This window comes from Canis aureus, chromosome 1 (assembly GCF_053574225.1).
Source record: "Canis aureus isolate CA01 chromosome 1, VMU_Caureus_v.1.0, whole genome shotgun sequence".
NCBI lineage: Eukaryota > Metazoa > Chordata > Mammalia > Carnivora > Canidae > Canis > Canis aureus.
In genome coordinates this window covers 9,658,624-9,672,326 of record NC_135611.1, presented here as the reverse complement: position 1 = coordinate 9,672,326, position 13,703 = coordinate 9,658,624, and the positions used below count along the sequence as shown (strand labels likewise).

General features: G+C 33.5%; 1 protein-coding gene across 5 annotated transcripts in view; it reads left to right on the top strand.

Moving 5' to 3' along the window:
• Nucleotides 1–13,703, top strand: part of CCDC102B (coiled-coil domain containing 102B) — a 132,810-nt gene that overhangs the window by 18,294 nt on the left and 100,813 nt on the right. Inside the window, exon 2 of one of the 5 annotated variants that reach the window (XM_077885995.1) lies at nucleotides 9,271–9,363. The exons of 3 other annotated variants lie outside the window; for them this stretch is intronic. The gene's annotated coding sequence lies outside the window, so the exon portion shown is untranslated. Of the gene's footprint in view, nucleotides 1–9,270; nucleotides 9,427–13,703 lie in introns of all 5 variants that reach the window. One more of the 5 variants, XM_077885936.1, reaches the window with a different exon arrangement.

Here is a 13,703-nt window from a genome sequence, read left to right as displayed (position 1 = left end):
TTCGCTCATCATCTTATCTAGAAGTGTGAAAAATTGGTATCCGTTTCCAGATATGAAAATATTATGTTTATAAACTCTTTATAAATAACCTTTGCTGGATTCTAGAGACACTTTTCTCTTAAATATCTCTCATTCATTTAATCTTTCATTCAACTATAAATATTGACTTAATGTTTACTTTAACTCACACACTGTCCTCGCTCCTGGGAATGGAATGATGAATAAAAACAAACATGGTTCTTACCCACACTGAACTTACAGCTTAGTCAGAGGGAAATATAAAGAGTAATCAAATAGCTTTAAAACATGAACCAAACTCTGTTAAACATATATGAAGAAAGGATATCTAGTTGAGTTCACAGTAGGTGGAGGCTATGGAGGCTTCCTGAGTAAGCTAACAGAAATAAATAGATCAATTAATTCACCCTCTCTTATTTGGACTGACATTTAATTCATATGGTTTGAATGCTGCTAATGAGAATTACTGGTTGTTCAGTGTGGTTTGTTTCCCATGTTTTGTAGCTGATTTCCCAACGTAAAGAAGTTTGGTAATCCAGGAGCAAATTCAAGTCCTTCATTCTAAATGAAGATCTGGCACAAAAACCGCATATTTAAGTCAGGAAAGGAAAACACTGACAATAAATGAGCCTCACTGGGCTCTTAATAGCAATGACTAAAATAAATACTTGCTGCTTTTCTTAAATTCTGTGCAGTCATTTTTCTTACCATTATTTTTTGTTTGCAAATATATCAAAATTTGCATTTTCTAGGTTGTTGTGTTTTATATACTTGTTTCTGTCTTAAATTTCATAAATATGATTTTATATTTTATATTAACTATGATTACATTGGAAGCTATCTAATGTAATACAAAGCCCTGCCAAACAGGCAACAAGATAATATGCACAATTTGTTCAAAGTTCTTTTTTCTAAAAAAAAAAGATTTATTTATTTATTTTAGAGACAATGAAGTGGGGGGCAGAGAGAGAGAAGGAGAATTCTGAAGCAGGCTCCACACAGAGCAGAGCTCATCATGGGGCCCAATCCCAGGACCCTGAGATCATGATGTGAGCTGAAATCAAGAGTTGGCTGCTTAACTGACTGGGTCACCCAGACATCCCACAAAGTTCTTTTTTAAAAAAAAATATTTTCTAGAAAAAAAAATCAGTAGTATTTAATTAGTAAGTAAAACAAGTTATTTAAAATTTAAAAGTACCCAGTGTATCATTTTGAATAAAGCATGAAAATATCATCTAAAGTAATTCTAAGTAAAAATAAAATAAAATACCTAAAAATAATGTCAAAATTCTCTTAGGAGACAACTGTCAACGAGTTGTAAGATTTGCATTCTTCTTTTTTGGAACATAAATGGATTTGGAGGTTTTGCTAAATATGCTGTCAAGTCTCACTTTAAACTAGTAACTTGTAAAACTATGAAATCAGAGCGCATTCTAACTACCACAGGATTTACTTTGGCAGTTTTCCAACAACAATGGAATTTTTTATTGTTTAAAACACAAATTTTACAGATGCAAATGAATTAATGCTTAACATATCAAATTGGTATGTTAGTTTGAAATAGGGTATTTTAAAACTATTATTTTTAATTACATTCCTGAAATAGATTTAACTGGAAAATTGAAAATATTGACATGTGCACAATTGTCATTTGAATAACACTAAAGAGCCAGACTAAAGTGGTATTATAAATATTTGGAAATCTTTTAGGTCAGAGAGTCTTTGCAATTACAATTAATAAAAATTATTTGTAGTAATAAAAATGAAACAGATTTTTGCTGAAGAATTTGTCTATTATACATACACACATTCTCACACATCTACATCTGCACTCAGAATAAGTAGAAAATGGAAAGCATAGAGAGATATATACAATCAAATATACTACTTGAGTTATCGTGAAAAATAAAAGACTCATATATGTTAAATGCTTAAGAAAATGGGTGATAGATATTAAGGAGGGCACTTGTGATGAGCACCAGGTGTTGTATGTGAGTGTTGAATCACTGAATTCTACTCATGAAACTAATATTACGCTGTATGTTAACTAACTAGAATTTAAGTAAAACTCAAAACATTAAAAAAAGATCAAACTATGTGCTCTTAACAAAAAACTCATTTCAAACTCCATAACATGAGTACACAGCAAAGCAACACAGTTTTTAAATGCATGAAGGAAAACCTGATAGAGCTGAAAGGGGAAATCATAGAGGGGGACTTCAACAACTCCTCTCAGCTCAAAGAGGGGGACTTCAACAATTCCTCTCAGCAACGGAAAAGGTAACTAATGAGTCTAGGAAACAAGACCAAAAATCAGTGACAATATAGGAGATCTGAATAACACAATCAATGAAAAATGATCTAAGTGTTGTAATATAGAACATTCCACTCCCAAACTGTAGAATATACATATTTTCAAGTGCCATGGAATATGCACCAAGATAAACCATGTCCTAGGCCAAAACAACTTTTAATACTTGAACTATTGAAATTATGCAGGGTATGTTCTCTTACCATAATGGAATCAACCAGAAGTCAACAATAGAAATATTTCTAAAGAAGTATAAATTAAATAGCACATGTCTAAATAATCCTTGGGTCAATGAGGAATTCTGAAAGGAAATAAAAATTGTACATAACTGAATGAAATGAAAATATATCAAATATTTAGGAGACAACCAAAGGAATGCAGAGAACAAAATTTGTAGCACTGGATTCCTATATTAGAAATAGCAAACAGAAAAAAAAGAAATAGCAAACAGTCTGAAAACAATAATATACACTACAAGAAATTAGGAAAAGAAGACAAAATATACCCAAAAAAGGAAGAAAGAAGGAAATAATAAAAGTTAGAGGAGAGATCAATGAAATTGAAAACAGGAAAATAATAGAGAAAATCTATGAAAACAAAGCTGGTTCTTCAAACAAGAATAGTTAATATCTATCAATACTAACAAAAAGAAAAAAAAGAGTAGATCTATATCAACAATGATGATATCAAGATTATAATAGAGAATATCACTACAAAACCTGCAGCTACTTAAGGGAAAGCAGGTGAATATTATGAATGATCTTTATGATCATAAGTGAACAGCTTAGGAGAAATGGACCAATTCCTTGAAACCATAGTTATCAAAACCCAACCAGGATGAAACAGACAATGTAAACAAACAACTATACAGCATGACCAAGAGGAACTTATTTCAGGTAGGCAAGGTTGGTTCAGCATTTGAAAATCAGCCAATGTAATCTCTCTCAACTAATGAAAGAATAAAAGTCATTTAATCATATGAATTGACAAAGAAAAAGCATTTGGTACAATTCAATACTCATGATAAAAACTCTCAGCAAGCTAGAAATGGAGAGAAATGCCTCAACTTACAATAAAGCATCTAAAAAAATGTACTATTATCACCAAACTTAATATGTAAAGACTGTGCTGTTCCCCTAAGATTGGGAACATAACAAGAATATCTATTTTCACCATTGTTTAACATTACTAGAAGTGTTCACTAACCACTGCAATAATTCAAGAGAAATAAATAAATGAGCACTTTAGATCAAAAAGGAAGTTATACAACTATCTCCACTTAGAGATGACGTGAATGTCTACATAAAAGTCTCAAGGAATCTTCCAATAAAATAAAACTCCTAGAATTAATGAGTTCAGCAAGGATGCAGGATATAAAAGCACCACACACAAAAAATCAATTGTATTTCTATACACTAACATAAGCATGTAGAAAAGAAAAAAAATCCAAGTATTCTTTATATTCACTCCAAAGAAAATGCAGATTAACAAAACCCATACAGGCCCTGTATGCTGATAATTGCAAAATGCTGATGGAAGAATTCAAGGAAGATCTAAATAAAGCAGACATACTGTGTTCATGTAAATACACTGTATCTCCCCCAAATTGACATACGGGTAAAAATCAATTCCTATTAAACCACAGTATTTTTTTTATGTTTGCACATAGACAAACTTATTCTAAAATTTGTGGAGAAATGCACAAGCTCTAGAATAGCTAAAGCAATCTTGACAAAGAATAAAATGGAGGAATTGCCTCACCAGATAATAAGTCTTACTATATAGCACAGTAATCAAGATACTGTGGTACTTGCAGAAGGGTTGTCGTAGCACATAGATTAATGGAACAGAGAAGACAGTCCAGAAATAAGCCAAGATAATATGCTTATGTAATTTTTGACAAAGATATAAAAGAAATTCAGCAAAGGAAGGATAGCTTATTAACAAAAGTGTTAGAGCAATTGGATCTCTATAAACAGAGAAAAATCATGTCCTAAACATGTGGCACAAAAAAGAAACTCAAATGGGTCATTGACTTAACTATAAAACATTACACTATACAACTTTTGAAAAAAAATAAAGGAGAAAATCTTCCGGATCTAGGTCTAGGTGAGGAATTCTTAGATTGTATACTAAAAGCAAAATCCACAAAGAAATAATGATAAATTAAATGGTTTCTTAAAAAAAAAATTAAATGGTTTCTTATGTTGTATACCAAAAGCAAAATCCACAAAGAAATAATGATAAATGGTTTCTAAATAAAGAAACTGTTGCTCTGTGAAAGATCACATGAAGGGAATGGAAAGAAAAAATACATATTGAAAGAAAAGATTTGGAATTCACGTTTCTGACCAAAGACTGTGTCTCTGAAAACCAGACAATAAAACCAAAAGTACATTTAGAAAATGGCCGAAAGAAAAAAAAAAAAAAAAGAAAGAAAAAAAGAAAATGGCAGAAAGATATGAAAAGTCATTTCACCGAAAGTAATATTCAGAATATGTAAACACATTACAAAGGTATTCTTAGCTATCAAGGAAATGCAATTTAGAGGCACAATGAGCTACATATTTATCAGAACATCTGAAATTTTAAAAAAATTGACAATGGTAGATGCTGGAGAAGATGAGAAAGTAAAATGGTACAGTTTCAGTTTCTTATAACACTACATATGCAATTACTCTAGGAGAACTCACGGACATTTATTCTAGAGAAGTGAAAATTTATGTTCACACAAAAACATGTATACCAATGTTTATAACTGTTTATTTATAATAGCCAAAAGCTGAAAATAGCTCGGATGTACTTCCACAGGCTAGCAGGTGAAATAGCCTGTGTGCTGCATATATACCATGGGATTCTCCCCAACAATAAAAACAAAAACTGAAAAGCAGACTATTCATATATGCAGCGCCTTGGATGATTTCCAGAGTACTATGCTGAGTGAATGAAAGAGCCAATCCCCAAAGATTACATGGTGAATTATTCAATTTCTATAATATTTTAGAAATGAGAAAGTTTTCGACATGGAGACAATTTAATGGTTTCCAGGGACTCAGGACAGGGAGGAGGAACATGAAGAATATGGGTTTGGTCTTGACTGTGGAGGTGGATACACAAGCCTGTGCATGTGATAAAATTGTATAGAACAAAAATTAGACAAGCCAAACAAGTTCAAGTTAAAATGGGAAAACCTGAAAAGTCAGTGGATTGTATTGATTTCAATATCCTGTTTGGGACATTGTACTATAGTTTTGGAAGATGTTAGTATAAGGGGAAACTGGCTAAAGAGTACATGGGATATCTTGGCATTCTCTCCTACAACTGCATGTGAATCTACAATTTTCTCAATAAAGAATTCAGTTATAAACCAGCAACAAAAACTTAGATTCTAACAAGTGTTAGTCTTGTTATTGAAATGCATTAAAGCCTCCCAATGTAATTGTATGAAGAGAGAGAGGAGAGAGAGAGAGAGAGAGAGATTTAGAGATCGAGAAGGAGGGAGAGAGAATGAGAATAACCTAGCCATAATCAGGAAGTAAAATTATTACTATTAATCAACAAAAATTAAAGTGTGGTCTACTTGAAGTTCTCAGTGGTAAGGTTGCAAATCCACATATGCTGTGAATGTCTGAAATACTGACACATACACACATAACTGTAGATATGTTGCCTCAACCTCAGTGTTTGGGTTCATGGTAAGTATTCTAGTAGAATGTTCTAATCCAAAAGAGAATTTAGGGATTAGAGCAGATTGGCATTTGATTTAGCCTCCTTAAATTTCTGCAGTACTCATTCCATACATTGTGATATGTTTTCTTGTCACCAAATATACCTAAGATGTATCATTACCTTACAGTATCTACAATCTACACAGTATCACTATTATTTATGGTCTTTCCGGTGTGCTCCAACTCTGCCATTTGTTGAGTAATTTGGATGCAAATTATTTAAATTTAGAATTTAATTCAAAATCTCTATTTCGTATATTTGGATTGTTATTTGAGTGATTATTTATATATACACATGCATATTTATATATATGAAAAATTTTGCTGTATATATTAGAAAGCCTTATATAGAAGAAAAATAGAACCACATAATGTAGATAAAATCACTCTTAAAAGTTTACATATTTTTACTACAATCATAATTGCTTTAAAATTTCAGTAAACAAGGGGTGGCCGGGGGGGCTCAGTGGTGTAGCGCCACCTTCAGCCCAGGGTGTGATCCTGGAGACCTGGAATTGAGTCCCATGTCATGCTCCCTACATGGAGCCTGCTTCTCCCTCTGCCTGTGTCTCTGCCTCTCTCTCTCTCTCTTTCTATGTCTCTCATGAATAAATAAATAAATCTTTAAAATTTCGGTAAACATATACTTTCTATGCAAACTTTTGCTACCTTAATATTTTATCTATATTTTCAACGTTGACAATGTTCACTATTTTATATACATTGGTAGGCAGTGTTTTTAAAAATATGCTTGTTTGAGGATAATAAAAAAAAAACAAGAATTCATCATTGAGAAGACAATGGACTCGAGTATAAACGTACCTGATTTCCTGTGTAATATTTCATTCTCCACTGCTTCTAGGTACTCGCGTACCATGAAGTACTTAGTAGTCAAAAGCATAATCATTTGAAAAAGATTGCTGTGGGTTAGGTGAGAAAGGATAGGACAAAGTATGGGAAAATTAATGTATGTATTTTTTGTTTGTTTTTAAACGCATACCTTTCTTATTTTGCTTTTCTCTTGATTTCTCAGTTGTTCTAGCTCCAGAATATAAAAACAAATAAAATAATAACCTTTTAACTATAATATATATATATATATATATATACACACACACATAACTGTTTATTACAAAGATGCTTAGTAAAGATTTATATATTAATTTTAGAGTAAAGATATTCCAAAACAGGAGAGAAGGTTCCATTTACTCAATATTAGAGTGAAAATCTCATCTGTCTTTGGGGTAGTCGAATTCCCTGTCTAACTTCTCAAGTGTTTTGTGTTACGGAAACCTCAAATGTATTTTGTTAAATTCTTTACCCCTAAGGTTTAGACTCAAGTGTAATTTAAAGGAAATTCCATCCATATGTTTATAATTTAATATGTTAGGCTGTTTTTTTTTTTTCTTTTCTTTTTTATATTTGGTGTCCAAGAATACTCTTGAGCTACTTCTTTCAGGGATCTTTTGGCAAGATTAGACTAAGTCACAAACCAAATATTTCAGTTTGGAATTCAGCATACATCCATAATGTAGATTCTGAACAATACCAAGACATTTTCTCATTTTGATCCTACATGTCAAAAATACACAGTTGAAGATTACTCTGTGGCACTAAAAGGACATTGCAAATAATTCTAATTTTTTTTAAATTTTATTTATTTATGATAGTCACAGAGAGAGAGAGAGAGAGAGGGGCAGAGACACAAGCAGAGGGAGAAGCAGGCTCCATGCACTGGGAGCCTGACGTGGGATTCGATCCCGGGTCTCCAGGATCGCGCCCTGGGCCAAAGGCAGGCGCCAAACCGCTGCGCCACCCAGGGATCCCCCAAATAATTCTAATTAATATTAACTCAGAGTCAATCATTTTTTCTCATCCTTTACTTGTACTTTATTTTGGAGAAATGTCAGTATTCTCAGTAATTCTTTATAATTTCCTTATCTTACTATTTACTATTTAAAAAGAATGAATGTTCAATGAACTATTTTAACTGTGCATCTTCATCTACTCAACCAAATCTGTCAATTTCTAAATGTCTACTCTTTAAATATAGGCAGTGCCTTTTTTTTTCTATCCTGGCATAAAACCAGGCTTAGTAAACATGCATGATTTGGATGCAGAAATATAATCTTCATATATGTTACTGATTATTGATTTATGATCTGCAGTGGAGCAAACATTTACTGAGAACTTGATAATCTATGCAGACACTACTTATTTTTTTAATCTAAAAAAGACTTTAGAAGCATGTGACATAACCTTGGAAACAATAATGAAACACAGAAATTTGTATTAAAAATACTTGGAGAGTAACTGATTTTTTTCTGAAGTCTTTGCTGCATATCATTGTAGTGAAAATGGGTTAAACAGAAATTATTTTCTGCAAATATTACTGACACTCCTAAATATACACAGAAGTTTAGCTCAGTCTACTAAATAATAATATTAAAATCATATGCAACTCAAAAATATATGTGCGTGTACTGTGTGTATATATATTTATATGTTCATGTATATACACACACACACACATAGGGTGTGCGGTGTATATTTTTTTGAGGTGATTTGGGAAGGCACTTTAAGGATACTGAATTTTTTTTAATTTCCCTTTTTTGAACAAGGAATTTAATGTTTGTTCAGAGAAGAAAGCTGGACTCCAACAGAGTCTCTTGTTCGGAGGCTAAAAGCGTGAGAACCAACATAGTGTGTTGGTACCACTACTTTCCTCTGGGTACAGTCTTCATGGCCTTTGGATTTTTCTTTTATAAGAAACACAAGAACGTGGTATTGGCTACTAAATTCTGCCTTCTGGGTAGTTTGATAGTTTGAAACTAAATTCTTCTTCTTGACCCTCACTCTCTGTAAGTTAACGGGCAAGGAGATCACACACTTTGCTATGGTATTTGGGTCAGGATGCCGATGTTTTTCCTGCAGATTTGTAAAAGAAAAAATCTGGTGCAGTGGCAATAACTCTGAATTTTGAGATGAGAGATCTGAATCATGTCCTGTCTCTGCCACTTATCAGTCAGGTATTCTGACATTGGTCCGGGCACCCATAGCTTCCTAATAGAATTTCCATAAGCATCATGCAAAGTATACACTAAAAGTGTTTTTAAAACAGATAACATTATACAAATGTAAAGAGTTATAACATCTGGAGGTTGTGCTTAAATTATACTACTAGCATTTTATTCTCTTGGTTTGAACTTTCAGTGCCTCTTAAAATTTAAATACTCAGAACAGGGGAACATATCTGAATCCAAAGATCTGAGGAAACAGCATTCCACGCACAAGATCCTAAGACAGGTATGAACATGGCCTCTTCAAAGAATAGAAAGAAAGTCAACATGATTGGAGCCAAAAGGGAAGGTGAGAGAAAACGGGAGACAGGAATCAAGGCCAGGGAGTAAGGCTGGTGGCAGGTCATATGAAACAGACTGTGATTAAACATTTTCATTTTATTCTAATTGTAATAGAGGCATGGGCAAGTGGTAATTAGAGAGTTATATAAGTTTATTAAATTTTTTAAAAACATTTTTTAACTGCTGAATACCAACTAGACAGAAGTATTAGTAGGCATCTCAGAAGTAGTAATGCTGAAAGAAGTCGTGGTGGTTTCCACAGGATAGAGGCAGCAAAGTTGGAAAGAAATACATGGATTTAGGAAGTCATCTGAAGAAATGAGGTAGGAGAATTTGCTGACAAAATGTGGGTTAGAGAGAAACTAGGCTTTTGACTTGAACTGTTGGATGGACAGTGGTACCATTTACTGGGAAGTTAATAATGGAAGAAAAACTTCCATTGTAACTTTGCAGCAGGCTGGGGATAAGAATTCAATTTTGTAACATTAGGTTGAGGCGGAGGTTTCTTTGGACATCCAGATGAGGCACAGAGGCACTGTGTGTCTGGAGCTCAGGAGACATTAAAGGACTGGAGATAAGAACTTGGCATTCATTGGCAAAGACATTCTATTTCATATTACCAAGCTTTGGACTCTCCAATATTTAGAGATGAGCATCAGGGAGAAACAAAGGAGGCCAAGGAGAAGGAGGTAAGAGAATGGTGAAAATCATGTGGTGATAAGGAAAAAAATGTGATAAATGTGTTTAAAGAGCAAGGAATTTTCAATTGTTGTGAACATTGTTGCAGTCACATTAGGCAAGGGTAAAAACTGAATATGTGATTTGACAATATTAAGGTCCTCTGTGATCTTGACAAGTGGGATTTCTGTGGAATGGAGGGTACAGATTTCCAGTTGGAGTGGAATGATGAAAGGAAAGAATGTGAGGAAATGAAAACAGTGAAAATAAACCAACAGATGAAATAAACTGTCTCTTTTGTCATAGGAGCAGAGAAAGGGGGCATTACTTCATGGAGAAGGCGGTGATGCTGCAGTCAGTTGCTGAGGGTATACTGAGGGAAATGACCCACACAGAGGGAAAATTCATGTGATACCCTTGAAACAACCACGACAAGCTATTAATAACTCCATTTTATAGATGAAGCAATTTTCTAAGGTCACAAGACAGTAAAGGACAAAGCAAGAAATAGCCCAATTATGGAAAGAATTTGAAGTCACATTTATGTGGTTTCAAAATCCAATCTCTTTTTCACTATATCACCTGGTATAGGTTGAACAATGCCCCTCCCTGCCCAGATATGTCACATCTTAGTATCTGGAAACTGTAATAGTTACCTCATATGGTAAAATAGATTTTACAGGTGTGGTTAGGTCAAGCACTCCGAGTTGGGGAGATTATCCTGGATTATCTAGGTGGGCTTAATGTAACTGCAAAGGTCCTGATAGAAGAGCAGAAAATCAGTACTGGCAGTAGGAGTTGTGATGATGGGGACAAATAGTTGGGGTGGTCTGATGATGGCCATGGGCCATGGAATGTAAGGGACCTCTAGAAGCTGAAAGGGGCAAAGAAACATCCTCCCCTTAGAGCCTCTAGAAGAAACCAGCCCTGCACACACTTTGATTTTGGCCAAGTGAGATTTATCACGGGCATCTGAATTTCAGAAGTGTAAGATAATAAATCTGTGTTGCTTTAGGCCGTTGAAGTTTGTGGTAATTTGCTATAGCAGCAATAGGAAACTAATCCACCACCTTTACAATGTTAGTTAACTATTTGCAGAATTGTCTATTGCTCCTAAATTCATGTTAAATGTGTTTTATCATGGCACTGTCTAATGATTATACTGAATAAACAAATACTAACTTCTATGTTTAGAACATTGCTTTATTTGACCATCAAGGCAGGGATGACAAGGCACCTGGGTGACTTAGTCTATTAAGTATCTGCCTTCAGCTCAGGTTGTGATCTTGGGATCCTGGGATCGAGCCCCATGTCTGGCTCCCTCCTCAGCGGGGAGTCTGCTTCACCCTTTATCCCTCCCCCCTGCTCCTACATAGGCACATGCTCTCTCTCAATTAAATAATAAAATCTTAAACCAAAGATGACAATCTTACACAACCTCTTGGGGGTGTATTTGAAACTTCTGAAGATTACTCTGGCAAATATTTTGGAAACAGGCCCTCAGTAGCCACTGACAGGGAGTAGCTATAAATATGAGGGCTTCCAAGTTGCCTCTTAAACTCTGGAATGTGGGTTTCTCAAATCTGTTCTTGTCCAGAAAAACAACTACCTTGCCCCATCTCTTCTAGATGTTCTCTATAACTTTTAATGAACCAGTAATCTTGTGATTTGGGGGAGTTGAGCTTTTTAAAGACTTTTAAAAATCTGATTTATAATTCAAAGGATACATTTTAATCTCTGTCACCAATATGGTCATAGCTCTTTACTCTGAAAATTAAATGCCAGATCATACATAAGAGATAAAGCTTAACAAATAATATCTTGCATGATTTTATAGCAGTATTGCTTTGCTTTAGTAAGAAGTAGAGTACATGAAGTAAAGTATTTAGAAATATTATACATAGGTAGGGCTTACAAAAATCTACATACATTATGACATTTCTGCTTCTGATTCCAGATTTTTGTATTGCTGTTTGATGTGGGATAAATTTTAACCAATTTGGATTATTAATGTAAAGAATGTACAATTGGGGAAATGAAACAGACTTTAAGAATAGGTTTTTTTTATTAAAAAGTTTTATAACTGCATTTCAAAAGTAAACATGACAATCATTTGGACTGTATTCTCCAAACTTCATTATTAAGCCTGTGAAAACTTTCCAGTCAGCTAACACAGAGTAGTTGGCAGCGATGCACATTCCATCAAATGGGTGTGAGAAAATATTACTGAATCATACTGACAGGAAAGGGCTTTCTCTTGTTCAATGCAAAGTGTAACCAGACCTATGAAGAATTTCTGACTTAACCTCATACATTCTTTAGGAGCAAGTGTGAATGGGGTAAATGATGAAGGAATTTTGCTTAGGAAATGCATAGGGAAACTGGAATAGTTGGTGGTTTCAAACTCTGAAGTGGACATAAATATTGGAAAATAGTTGATTGATCCAATATTTCAAAAAATGTGTAATTTTAACAAAGAAACAGATTTTCAATAACAAAAAATGGAAAGCATAACTGCTCTGTTTCAGCACTACCTGGTTTGTTGTGGAACCGTTATAGGAATTATATATATTTTATATATATATATATATGGTATAGGAATATATATATATATATATATATATTATATATACCCTATATTTATATCCTAAAATATATACCCTATATTTTATAGGGTAATTCACCTTCACATTATAAATTAATAATAAGCATAATTTTGAGTTATTGGCTATTTGTTCTTTGGGATTTTATTTTGATTTCTTTTAAACTAATATTTATGGACATAGTTACATTGCCCTCTACATTCTTTAATTTTCATGAAATTATACAAAATGATATTTACATAGTGATACATATTCCAGCTTCAGGGTCACCTGTCTAACTTTGGAAAGTGATAGGATCTTTGACTTAACCACATTTTTTCAGTGCTCTTTCCAACAAAATGTGCACTCTGACTGTTAGCCACCTGGAAATAGTAGCAAGATTATCCTCATATGAAAATTAGATTCAACAGGGCTTTCTAGTTCCACAGCTAATACTAATTTCATTTTTGGCGTAAGGTCTCAACAGATATTTTGGTTTATTTATTTGGCACTATTAAGTTGGATTAGATTGCATGAGAAAATTGGGATCATTTGTGGTTTTGTTCACTGAAACCTTGAAATTTAAACATAAATATTAGGAAATGCCAAGGAATTCAACGAGTGTCAAGCTCCCATGCAAATAGGTAATAAGTAACATAGGTTTTGTATATATTGTTAGAAGAAATATATTTAAGCTGTAAACTCAAATCTTAGGGAAAATATCTTTATGTTGCAATATTTGTTCAACTGGTGAGACATTTCAGGAATATTTTAAAACAGAACTTACTTGAACCTGATTGATACCTTAAGCTCTACATAAGAGTAGTTAAATTATATTATATCGTCCAAGAAATTCTAAATGATCTAAACCTAAATTGGTAATTGGCAGGCAAAGCATTATAAGAGCTTCAACATGATCAGCCTGCCAGAAAAAAGAAATTTTCTAAGCTTCATTACAGATGATACATTGGCACTTTATAAAACGGAAATGGATTGTGGATTTTGGATCTTTCTTTATTCCTCT